The 12,333-nt window shown below is 39.4% G+C and overlaps 1 protein-coding gene across 6 annotated transcripts in view; it reads left to right on the top strand.

The window, feature by feature from the left end:
• Positions 1-12,333, top strand: part of LIG1 (DNA ligase 1) — a 314,922-nt gene that overhangs the window by 66,586 nt on the left and 236,003 nt on the right. The window lies entirely within an intron of this gene.

The raw sequence follows: 12,333 nt of genomic DNA, 5'->3' as shown, positions 1-12,333 counted from the left end.
ACCCTAACATGTTGATCCAGAGGAAGGCAAAACAAAAGGAGAATAGAACAAAGAAAAACTGAAAGAGGAGAGGGGAAGAAAGTGTGTCAGAAACAGGTACATTTTTTACATATCGGACACCCAACATGGGTGTTTAACTTTAAACTCATGACCCAACGACACCAAAGTAGACCCCCAACAACCAGAAGTGTCTCTGTGCAGCGGTTCTCTCGGAGATATCACTAAATAGGTGTCTCTCCTAATAGTAGTTGCTCTTGATACCAGACTGTTTGTCGAAAACAAGTTTTGATATCCTGAATGTGTTGTGGAAGCAGGGAGATGAAACTTTCCTACGTTTCAAAAAAGAACTGCACCCCTCCCTCTTTATGCAAGGAGGCCTCAATCCAATCCATTTGAAGCAGAAACGACAGATTTTTTAAAAAGATCTTGAAAGGAGGGGCATGGTCGTGGATCCATGTCTGTAGAATGGCAGGCAATTTTTAAAATGGTATCACCTTTGGGTATTAGTTGATATACTAACACCTCAAAGTCAAAACTGAATCAGTCTGTAAAAAATAATGTTGAATAAAAAAAAAAGAGAAAATTGCTTATAACCTTTCTAACAAACTAACAAATCTAACAAAATAAAAACAGGTTTGAAAAAAATGTGATGCCAATGCAAAGTATATATTTTTAACCCCTTACTGACGTGATGAAGTTATATTGTATGCCAACTCCCGGACTATATTACTAAGCCTGCATCTTTCCCGGCAGATGATGACTAAGATATTCCGCTATCTTCTGCCTCTAACAGCTGCTGGTGGAGCAGAACCACCAGCAGCTGTTAACCTGTTAAATGCCACTGTCAATCTTTGACAGCGACATTTACTGCTCGCCAGCAGAGAGGTGCGTTATTCAGTCTGCCCGTTGGCGTCTCCAAACGCTATTGTGAGATGCTGACGGGTTGCTTTGATGCCTGGGGGTCTGCTTAAAATCCTTCTGCCTGTTATAACAGTACTGACATTCATAAGAGACATTGATTTTTACATGTACAACATGTACATGGTCTGTAGCACAAGCGATCAGACAATTACAAGTCTAAGTCCCTTAAGTGGGCTAACAAATAGTGAAAAGTGTAAAAAAAAAATAAATAAATGTTCAAATCACCCAATTTTACTCAAATAACGCCTTCATCCCTTATCTTGGTTTCACTTTTCTGACCAAGCCAAATTTTACAGTTCTGACCAATGTCACTTTGTCATAACTCTGGAACGCTTCAACGGATCCCACTGATTCTGAGATTGTTTCGTGACATATTGTACTTTATGATAGTGAAAAAATTTCTTCGTTATTATTTGCGTTTATTTGTGAAAAAATGGGAAATTTGGCGAAAAGTTTGCAATGTGCAAATTTTTAATTTTTAGGCAATCAAATCAGAGAGTCATATCACACAAAAAGAGTTAATAAATAACATTTCCCACATGTCTCCGTTACATCAACACAATTTTGGAAGCAATGTTTTTTGTTAATTTAGAAGGGTTAAAAGTTGACCAGCAATTTCTCATTTCTACAACAACATTTTTAAAACCATTTTTTTTAGGGACCACATCACATTTGAAATGATTTTGAGGGGCTTATATGACAGAAAATACACAAGTGACACCATTCTATAAATTGCACCCTCAAAGTGGTCAAAACATTCAAGACGATAATTAACCCTTTAGATGCTTCACAGGAATTAATGGAATATGTAAGGAAAAAATGAAATTATTTTTCAAAATTTTTTTACCTTAGACCCCAATTTTTTTTTCACAAAGGTAAAAAGAGAAAGTGGACCACAAAATTTGTTGTTCAGTTTCCATGAACATGTACACTGTGTTCCAAATTATTATGCAAAAAATATTCCCTCATATTTTCTCTAAATCACCTATATGAATTGCAGTCAGTTATTTTCCAGTCATCTAATATTCTAGTATAATTGCAATGTTTTTGAACAAACTGCCTATGAAAACAGTATCTTTTTAAAAATAAGAAACACTCAAAATGCATGTTCCAAATTATTATGCACAGCAGAGTTTTCTACCTTTTTATTTTTATTTTGAGCAAAAAAGGTCAATTGTGAAATTGTAAGCATTATCAGCTTATTACAAAATGAAATCAAACAGTTTTCAAGTCAACACTTTATTCTAGGTGATGTTACATTTGCACATAGGACCCCTTGTTCGAAAGAAGCTTCTGAGCTCTCTCGTCCATTGAATTTGTCAGTTTTTGGATGGTTTGTGCTTCAATTGTTTTGCATGTGGCCAGAATACCCTCCCAGAGCTGTTACTTAGATGTGAACTGCCTCCCGCCATCATACACTCCTTTTGATGGTGCTCCAGAGGTTATCAATGGGGTTGAGGTCAGGGGAAGATGGTGGCCACACCATAAGTTTGTCCTCTTTTATGCCCATAGCAGCCAGAGATGCAGATGTGTTATTTGCAGCATGAGACGGTGCATTATCATGCATGAAAATGATGTTGCTGCGGAAAGCACGGTTCTTTCTCTTGAACCATGGCAGGAAGTGCTCTTTTAGAAACTCCACATAGATTATGGAGTTCATCTTTACCCCTTCAGGGATCCTAAAGGGGCCGACAATCTCTCTCCCCATGATTCCAGCCCAAAACATTACTCCACCTCCTCCTTGTTGGCGCCTTAGCCGTGTTTTCATGGGGTGTCCATCAACCAGCCATCCTCCACTCCTTCCATCTGGACCATCGAGCGTTGCACGGCACTCATCGGTGAACAAAACAGTTTGGAAGTCAGTCTTCATGTATCGTTTGGCCCACTGGAGCCGTTTCTGCTTGTGTGTAGTGGATAGAGGTGGTCGACAGGATGGCTTATGCACAGCTGCAAACCTCTGAAGGACCCTGCATCTTGTTGTTCGGGGGACGGAGGCACCAGCAGCTTCAAAAACTTGTCTGCTGCTATGACAAGGCATTTTTGCAGCTGCTCTTTTAACCTGACGCAATTGCCTGTTGGAAAGAGTCCTCAATTTTTCCTTATCAGCACGCACACGTCTGTGCTGGGAATCAGCTACATACTTCTTGATTGTGCGATGATCACGATGAAGTGTCTTGGCAATGTTGATTGTAGTCATGCCTTGACCTAAATACTCCACAATTTGTTGCTTCTCAGCAGCCGACTCATCCTTTTTCTTTCCCATTTTGGCAAAAAATGTAGGCTGCTTAATAATGTGGAACAGCCTTCTTAAGTAGTCTTGCCTTTATTTGGACACACCTGCCAAACTAATTTGCACAGGTATCTGCAATTGCTTTCAGTGATATAAAGAGCCCTGACACACACCACCATCAATGAGTTTAAATGACAAACAAAAAAATTCTAACCTTATCACTCCTAAACTTTTTGCATAATAATTTGGAACACAGTTTAGATATCATATATGTGGGAGAAAGATAATGAAGAGAAAAAGCGACATTTGACTTTTTGAATACAAAATTTGCTGGGATAATTAGTAGAGGCCATGTCTCCTTTGGATACCCCCTGATGTTCCTAAACAGTGAAACCCCCCCCCACACACAAGTAAACCCATTTTGTTAACTAGACCCCTCAAGGTCTTTGTCTAGATGTGTGGTGAGCACCTTGAACCCCCAGGTGCTTCACAGAAATTTATAACATTGTCATGAAATTTAAAAATTTTATTTTTCCTGCAAAAATCTATTAGTGCCAATTGTATTTTCACAAGGGTAATGCGAGATATTGCACAACAAATTGTATGGTGCATTGTCTCCTGAGGGGCCAGTACCCAGTATGTGGGGGAAAACCACTGTTTCAGATCATGGCAGGTCTCTGAAGGGAAAACGCGCCATTTGGCTTTTAGGCTAAGTGCACACGTACCAGAACTCTCGCGGAAATTCCCGCAAGAATTCCGGAATTCTAGTCCGCGGGAAAATCGCATTTTAAATTCCCTCGATTTTCCAGCGGAAAAACTAGCATTTTGCAAGCGTAATTAGCTTGCAAAATGCTAGCGTTTTCCAAGCGATCTGGAGCATCGCTTGGAGAACTGATTGACAGGTTGGTCACACTCGTCAAACATAGTGTTTGACGAGTGTGACCAACTTTTTACTACTGAGGCTGCCTATGCAGCATCAATAGTAAAAGAATGTAAAAAAAAAATAAAAAATACTGTTATTCTTACCCTCCAACGTCCCGCGCAGCCGTTCCCAGTAATCCTTTGCGAAAATGCCCGCGATGACGTCCGTTCTCGCGGGATTGCGATGTCTCGCGGTAATTCGCAATGACGTCGCGCGAATGACCGCGAGACTTCGCGATCCCGCGAGAACGGACGCCATCGCGGGCATTTTCGCAAAGGACTACTGGGAACGAGAGCGTGAAGAGAAGCGGGAAGACTGCGCGGGACGTCGGAGGGTGAGAATAACAATATTTTTTATTTTTAGATTCTATTTTTTACAGGGATATGGTACCCAAAGCCCGGAGGACAGTCTCCTCTCCTCCGGACCGTGGGTACCATCCGCAATTGTTCTGCTTACTTTTCGCATGGTGTGCACAGCCACATGCGGGAAGTAAGCGGAACAATGCATTCCTATGGGTGCGGGATCGCCGCGATTCCGCAAATTAATGAGCATGCTGCGGTTTTTACCGCGAAGCGATTCCGCCGCGGTAAAAACCGCAGCATTAGCACAGCATTGCGGAATCCCATAGGAATGCATGGGATGCTTATTTTTCGCGTTTTCGCAGCAAAATCGCGTGGTTAAAACCGCCGCGGAAACACGAAAAAAACGCCACGTGTGAACTCAGCCTTAAAGGTCAAAATTGTCTGGAATCATTAGCGGACGCCATGTCGCAATTGGAGACCCCCTGATTTGGCTTAACAGTGTAAACCCCCCACAAGTGACCCTATTTTGGAAACTAGACCCCTTAAGGACCTTATCTAGATCTGTGGTGAGCACCTTGAAACACCAGGTGCTTCACAGAATTTTATAATATAGAGCCATGGGAAAAAAACAATTCACACAAAAATGTTTTTTTAGCACCATTTTTTATTTTACTTTCACAAAGGTTACAGGAGAACTGGACCCCAAAAATCCCAATGCAATTTCTATTGACAACGCAAATACCCATTATGTGGGGGGAAAACTATTGTTTGGGCGCATGGTAGGACTCAGAAAGGAAGGTGTGATGTTTTAGAATGTTGACTTTGATGCGGATGTCATGTTGCCTCCTGGAGCTCAGATTTTTTAATAGTTTGGAATATTTTGCGGTGCATTATACTGAGCCCCTATGTGCTAGAAGAGCAGAATCCCCCCCCCCTTCAAGTGACCTCATTTTGGAAATTAAATTCCAAAAGGGGTACATCTACAGATGTAGTGACAATTTTAACTCCATTAGTGTCTTCCATAAACTTGCAGCAGTAGATGTTGCTGAGAGAAAATTGGAAACTTCCATTGTAGTGCCCTGCTCACACTTCTGGAGATACACTCCCGTAAATTAGGCAGGCTTTCTTCGCTACAGAAATGCCAAACATGTGGACGCTAAATGTGGTTTAGGCACACTGGAGCTCAGATAGGAGGGTAGCATTTGGAGTTGAGAGCACAGCATTTGGTGAATTTTTTTTTTTTTTTTTTTGTTTTTGTTTTTTTTTTGGGGTGGGGTGGGGGGGATCCATTTAACTTTTTCAGAGCCTTTGTACTACCAGTGACATGGAAGCCCTCTATACTTCTGTTAACAGCTGGCGGACCTGATTGGAGACTTGCTTTTTTGTGGATTTGTTTTAAGCTTTTGTTGGGAACATTTTACATAATATTTTGGATCGCATTTATGCTGCGCACTATGTTGAGCACTTACTTTCCATCCAAAACTCCGAGTGATGTGACAGATGAAACCGCCTAGGGATCCAGTCACTATAATGAGGCAGCAGAGCTACTCTGGAGTCCATTTGGCCTCTGTTCAGCGTTGTCCTTCTTTTCAGAATTGCATAACACTTTGTAACCAACCGTGCTTTTATGTACGCCTAGAAAGACAGACTCCGCTGGATCATAGGCTGCCAGATGGTATCCACAGTGCCTCCATCTGCCTCATTATTGGGAATCTTCTGCTCGGATTCCTTCTGAATTACGTATTTCAGAGCTTTATACAGAAACCCCAGTGTAAGCGCTCAGCGCAGGATAAATGTGAGCTGAGCCTTACTGCGATCTTTTGGAGGCAGAATGAAAAAATCAACAACAGGTGAAGAATTGGTTTTATTTTTTTGTTGGTCCTCATGCGGTATAAGTGATTAAACAACTTTATTCTTTGGGTCGGTATGATTACAGTGATACCCAGATTCATAGCGTGTTTTCATTTTTGGCTGCTGTCACACACTGAAAAATGCTTTTTATTGCAAAAACAAGTTTTTTCATCCTCTTATTTATATAGCTATAATTTTTCCATATTTTAGTTGACAGTGTCCTGTGAAGACTTGTTTTTTTTGCAGCTAGACTTCATGTTTTTATTGGTACCATTTTTGGGTACATGACATTCTATTCCGATTTTTGGGAGGAATAATAAATAAAAACCAGCAACTCAGGATTTTTTTTTAATGCTATTTTGCTTGTGGTTAAATTGATAAAGCAGTTTTATTCTTCGGGTCAGTACGATTACAGCGATACCACATTTATATAATTTTTTTTTAATATTTTGGTGCTTTTACACAATAAAAACTATTTTATAGAAAAAGTAATTATTTTTGCAGCGCTTTATTCTTAGAGCTATAACTTTTATTTTTTCGCTGATGGAGCTGTTTGGCAATTTATTTTTGTGGGACAAGATGGCATTTTCAGTGATACCACTTTTATTTACATTTGTCTTTTTGATCGTGTTTTATACCACTTTTTGTTCAGGAGTATGGTGATAGAGAATCATTTTTTGCATAATTTTTTTTTTTGTGTGTTCATTGAAGGAGTTAACTAGTGGGACAGTTTTATAGGTCGGTCATTCCAGACGCAGATAACAAATGTGTACTTTATTTACTTTTTTCATAAAAATATTTATGGGTACTAGATATATATTATATAAATATAAAAGAGAATTGAAAAGCAGCTCTAGCAAGTAGTATGTGAGAAATGGGTGCCAGACCATCCAGGCGTAGACTGATCCTCAGTATAAGACGAAAAAGATGAAGACAGCACTCCTTTTTAGAAAAAATATAATAGTTTGAGAGAGGCTAACACCTTGAGCTGAATTACCATAGTAATTATTTGCCTAATTAACGTGGGTTAAACGTTTGGGATATCCTTCCACAAGCTTCTCACAATAGTTGGTCGAAATTTGGGCCCATGCCTCCTGACAAAACTGGAGCAACTGATCCAGGTTTGTAAGTCGCCTTGCTCTCACCTGCCTTTTCAGCTTTGCCTATAAATATTCAATAGGATTGAGATCAGGGTTTTGTGATGGCCACTCCAAAACATTGACATTGTTATCCTTAAGCCACTTTATTACCATTTTTGTAGAATGCTTCTGGTCATTGTCCATTTGGAAGACCCATTTTCTCCCAAGCTTTAACTTCCACGCTGATGTCTTGAGATGTTGCTTCAGTATTGCCACATAATCATCTTTTCTCATGATGCCATCTATTTTGTAAAGTGCATGAGTCTTTCCTGCAGCAAAACAACCCCACAACATGATGCTGCCACCCCCTTGTTTCACAGTTGGGATAATGTTCTTAAGGGCCTGTCACACTAAGCGATATCGCTAGCAATATCGCTATAACGTCACTGGTTTTTGTGACGCAGCAGCGATATTGCTAGCGATATCGCTATGTCTGATACTTACCTCCGACCGCTCCCCCGCTGGTTATCGCTGATCGCGCGAGAACGTCCTGGACCGTTTCTCGTCATCAGCTTCCTGCTGGGGCGACAAGCGACGTGTGGATGCGGGCGGGAAGACGTCAGGATCGCCTCGTCTGACAGGTAAGTAGCAACCCCCGACCCCTGCGATGTCGCTGGTGAGATCTGCCTGTGTGGCAGCTCACTAGCGACCACTTAGCGATGCACCAGCGATCCTGACCGGGTCATATCGCTGGTCGGGATCGCTGGTACATCGCTAAGTGTGACAGTACCTTTTGGCTTCCAAGCTACTCTCTTTTTCCTCAAAATGTAATGATGGTCATTATGCTCAAAAAGTTCAATTTTAGTTTCATCAGACCACAGTAGGGCTCCAAAAATTTAGGTCTTTGTTCCTGAGTGCATTTGCAAAGATTAATCTGGCTTTTTTATGTTTCTTTTGGAGTAATGGCTTCTTCCTGGCAGAGTGGCCTTTCAGCCCAAGTTGATACAGCACTTATTTCACTGTGTATATTGACACAATCTTACTAGCTTCCACCATCATCTTCACAAGGTCTTTTGCCTTTGTCCTTGGGTTTATATGCACATGTCGGACCAAAGCATGCTCTTTTCTGGGACACAGAACCCTTCTCCTTCCTGATCGTTATGATGACCGAACATTCCCATCATGTTTGTACTTGCATCATGTTTTTAATTTATGTTTGTACTTGCGTATAATTGTTTGTAGAGATGAACGAGGCACCTTCAAGTATCTTGAAATTGTACCCGAGGATGAGCCAGACTTGTGTCCACAATTCTCTTCTTTATACCTTGGCTTATTTCTTTAGACTTTCCCATGACTGTACACAAAGAACCAGTGGTTCAGGTGTGCATTAAAATACATCCACATGTGTGTTTCTAACTAAGATGTTAGTTAGAAAATATCAGAAGCTTTCAAACATGGGACATCATCATATGGGCAGTCCAGAATTGTTTACAGGCATAGTAATCTTACTGTATGTAAACTTTTGACTCTGCAGTAAGTAATAAAAATGCCTTAAAACATTCTCTTATTGTTCTGGCATTTGTCAAATATTAATAACTATGGTAATCCTAATTGACCTAAAACGGGAAAGGTTTATTCTGATTTCATGTCAGATATTGAGAAAAACATGCAAATTTGTCTTTTTATTTAGTGTATGGAAACTTCTAGTTTCAATTGTATCTATATATTTTACTTTTTTTTTTTTTACTTGGCCCCTCTGAGACTTTGCTACACTTTATAAATGGTCAGTACTGCACTGACATACATTCTTGATACACCATGCTCTGAGTAGTTATGACGACACTGGATCACAATGGCAGCGATCGTCTCCTCGTGATGACGTTGCTGAGGTGTGAATTGGAGGTCAGAGGGGGTTCCTTCTATTTGCCTGCCTTCTAAATGCTATGATGATTATCGAGTTAGCTTGGGCACCCCTCCTGGCAGCTCTTATATTAGCTGATCACGCGGTGGTGATCCTCTTGCGCGCGGGCGATAGCCATGACGTATTTATGTTGCATTGGTCGGGAAGTACTTCCCAACCATGACGTGTATATGTATGTGTGTGTATACTGGAAATGTCGAGAAAGGTTTAAAAATGAAGGAAAAAAATACACACATTTTGTATTGTTACATTTGTAAAAGTCTGATCTATTAAAATAAAGTTAATTAACCCAATGGGTTAATGGTGTAATCAGAAAAAAAATTCTAAATGCCAGAATAAATTTTTTGTTTTTGGACATTACAACATTGCAATAAGAGGTGCTGAAAAAATTTGATCTACCTCAAAATAATATCAATAAAATGAATCGCTCAGGGCACAAAAAATAAGCTCTCCTATAGACCCATTGACCAAAAATTGAAGATGATACAGGTCTTGGAAGATGGTGACACCAGCTTTTTTTTTTTCTTAAATCAAAAACTTGTTTTACCACTGTAAAGAAAAAATTAAAAAACAAACTAATTGCCTGTAAAGTAATATATGCAAGAGCCAGTAGGGTCTTATCCACATTTTGGCGTTGATAAGAGGTAGACCTGCTCACCTTATGTGGTTGTGTGACGCAACTCCTATAGAGCCTAAAAACTAGAGGCAGCCGCTTCCATGTGAAACAGTAGATGTAATTAGCAGGATTGCAAGTGTTTCTGCGTTCTCTGGAATACGACCCAAATAGTGGTAAAATAAATTTGTAGGTTTATTGGCAACGTGTGTCAGTCCACTGACTCCTTCAGGACAACCATACATAGAATAACAAGATAATACAGTCCTACATGGTTTAAATACAGAAAAAAATAAAAAAGGCACCAATTGTGAGGGGGAGGTTAAGTGTGCTGAAAATTACAAAGAATTATTAAGTGAATATTCAAAAATTGTTTATTGTGATGTAATGTGCTCAGAGATGGAATCCTAGTGCTGGTGGGAAGTAGAAAAGAGCGATTACGAAGAACTGGCTTGCTACGTGTGAGGCTATAGTGCTGGCAGAAATAAATGTTTACACTTGTGCTGCAAAAAAAACTTTACATGTAAAATCCGCATCACTTCTTAAAAGTGCACAGAATGGGGGAGGTAGTCAAAACTTTCCAATAGCAGAAAAAGTGGCTTATTTGCCCATAGCAAACAATCAAAGCTATGCTTTCACAACTCAATATGAATTGTAATGAAATATCCACAATAAAACTCTTGAGTGTTTAGACTTTGTGGTGGGGAGGGATTAGAACACTCCTATTTGGAAAATAGCTAGAAAACCTTGTATCATTTCCTATACACGGTACACATACTTGTCACTTTGTGTTGATATTTCACATAAAATCAAAATAAAATACATTTAAGTTTCTTGGTCTAACATGAAAAATGTGGAAATAATTACAGGGTATGAGCTGGGCATGAATACTTTTTCGAGGCACTGTATATTTTTCCAATTACATTGTATATATGCTGACAGGCTTTATCCTAAATGGTTCTGTATCTTGTGAGCAGGGCCTCCCTCCTATAGGGTAGAATTAGGTGACTCCGTAATATCTTTATAGTCTGTACATTGGAAAGCGCTGCCGAATATGTTGGTGCTGTAGAAATAAATTAACAAATATTATCATGTTCTGCTGCGATTACAGGCGGTACACTCAATAATAGCACTGATAGACAGAATGCTAGAATTGCTTTTATTTTGTGTCCCACATCATAAAATGAAATAAAGGGAATAAAATGGTACTGTTATAAAACCACTGCTAGTAACGCCAAAAACAGCCCACCTTAAAGCTCTGTAAATGAAAGTGTAATTTATGGCTTCCAGAATATGATGCAGAATATTTTGTTAGGAAGTATTTATTTTTTTTTTCATTTTCAGAAGTAGGAAACTGTAAAAAGTACAAATTGGGTTAGCATATCGATACATAATATAAAACAAAATCATTTTTCTATTCTGCTCAATGTTTGCTGTAATGAAAAAATTAAGTTTTGTAATTCATTCTGCCCTATAAGCAAAATGAGATAAATTATGTAAAAGCTGTATTTGTAAAAAAAAGTCTAACATTAGTAAAAATTACATCGTGTCCTGACAAAAAATTAGCTTTCCTACTGTCTATAGTAAGCTAAAAAGTTACTAGTTTCTGAATATGGCGACCCATGTGTATGCAGTAGTAAAACATGACACTAAGTAAGTGTATTCCCAAAATTGTTGCCATCGTATGGACCGTTAATGTCAATAGTCAACAGTTTATAAAGAAAAGATCATGAATTGCTGTTGATTCCTTCTCCCAAAGAGTGGAAACAAAAGGAGAGAGCGCTTCATGTGAAAGTTACCCCGAGTACAGTGGAAGGGGGGGAGAGCGGGGATAGTCTCCTACTATGGTTTTGTGAGCCAGGCACAACACTGAGGAAAAAGCATTGGAGGCCGACAGTCCTGAAGCACTGCTGCACCTTCAGCTTGCCCCTGGCAATAGCACAAGAGCTGTGTCACAGGGGAAATGATGGGAGTAGTGGGTGGATTTCTCAGGGCGCCATGCTTGGAAACCTCCCAAAAAGTGTGGTTTTAAAAGTCATCTAAAAGTTACATGTTCCTTAAAATGGCACCACTGAAAACTACATCTTGCCAAGACAAGCAAAATATAAGCCCGCCTGCAGCTTTGACGGAAAAATATGAACCTTAGGGTGCTCAGTGTAACAGTACAACACAGAAACAAAAGCACTTTATTACTTTTACAATATATTTAGAAAAAAATGGCAAAAGCAAATGAATTTGGCATGTCCATTATTGTACTGATCCACAAAATACAAATTAGACTTTGTGCAGCACACGAATAGATTCAAATTTAAAACCTCTAAAAAAAATAAAGTTTTGATTTTCTTCTTCTCACCTATTTTGCCCCCATGTGAAATTACAAATACAACCCAAAAGGTCCTTCATACAGTGCGTTGATTAAAAAATAAAAACATCACTCCTAGAATGTTATGATGAAAAAAATTGCTTAATCCTAAGTGCCCAAAATGGGCTAGTG

This window comes from Dendrobates tinctorius, unplaced genomic scaffold (assembly GCF_039654945.1).
Source record: "Dendrobates tinctorius isolate UK_male_01 unplaced genomic scaffold, ASM3965494v1 ptg000184l, whole genome shotgun sequence".
In the NCBI taxonomy this organism is placed as follows: Eukaryota; Metazoa; Chordata; class Amphibia; order Anura; family Dendrobatidae; genus Dendrobates; species Dendrobates tinctorius.
This window is presented reverse-complemented; position numbering and strand designations above follow the sequence as displayed.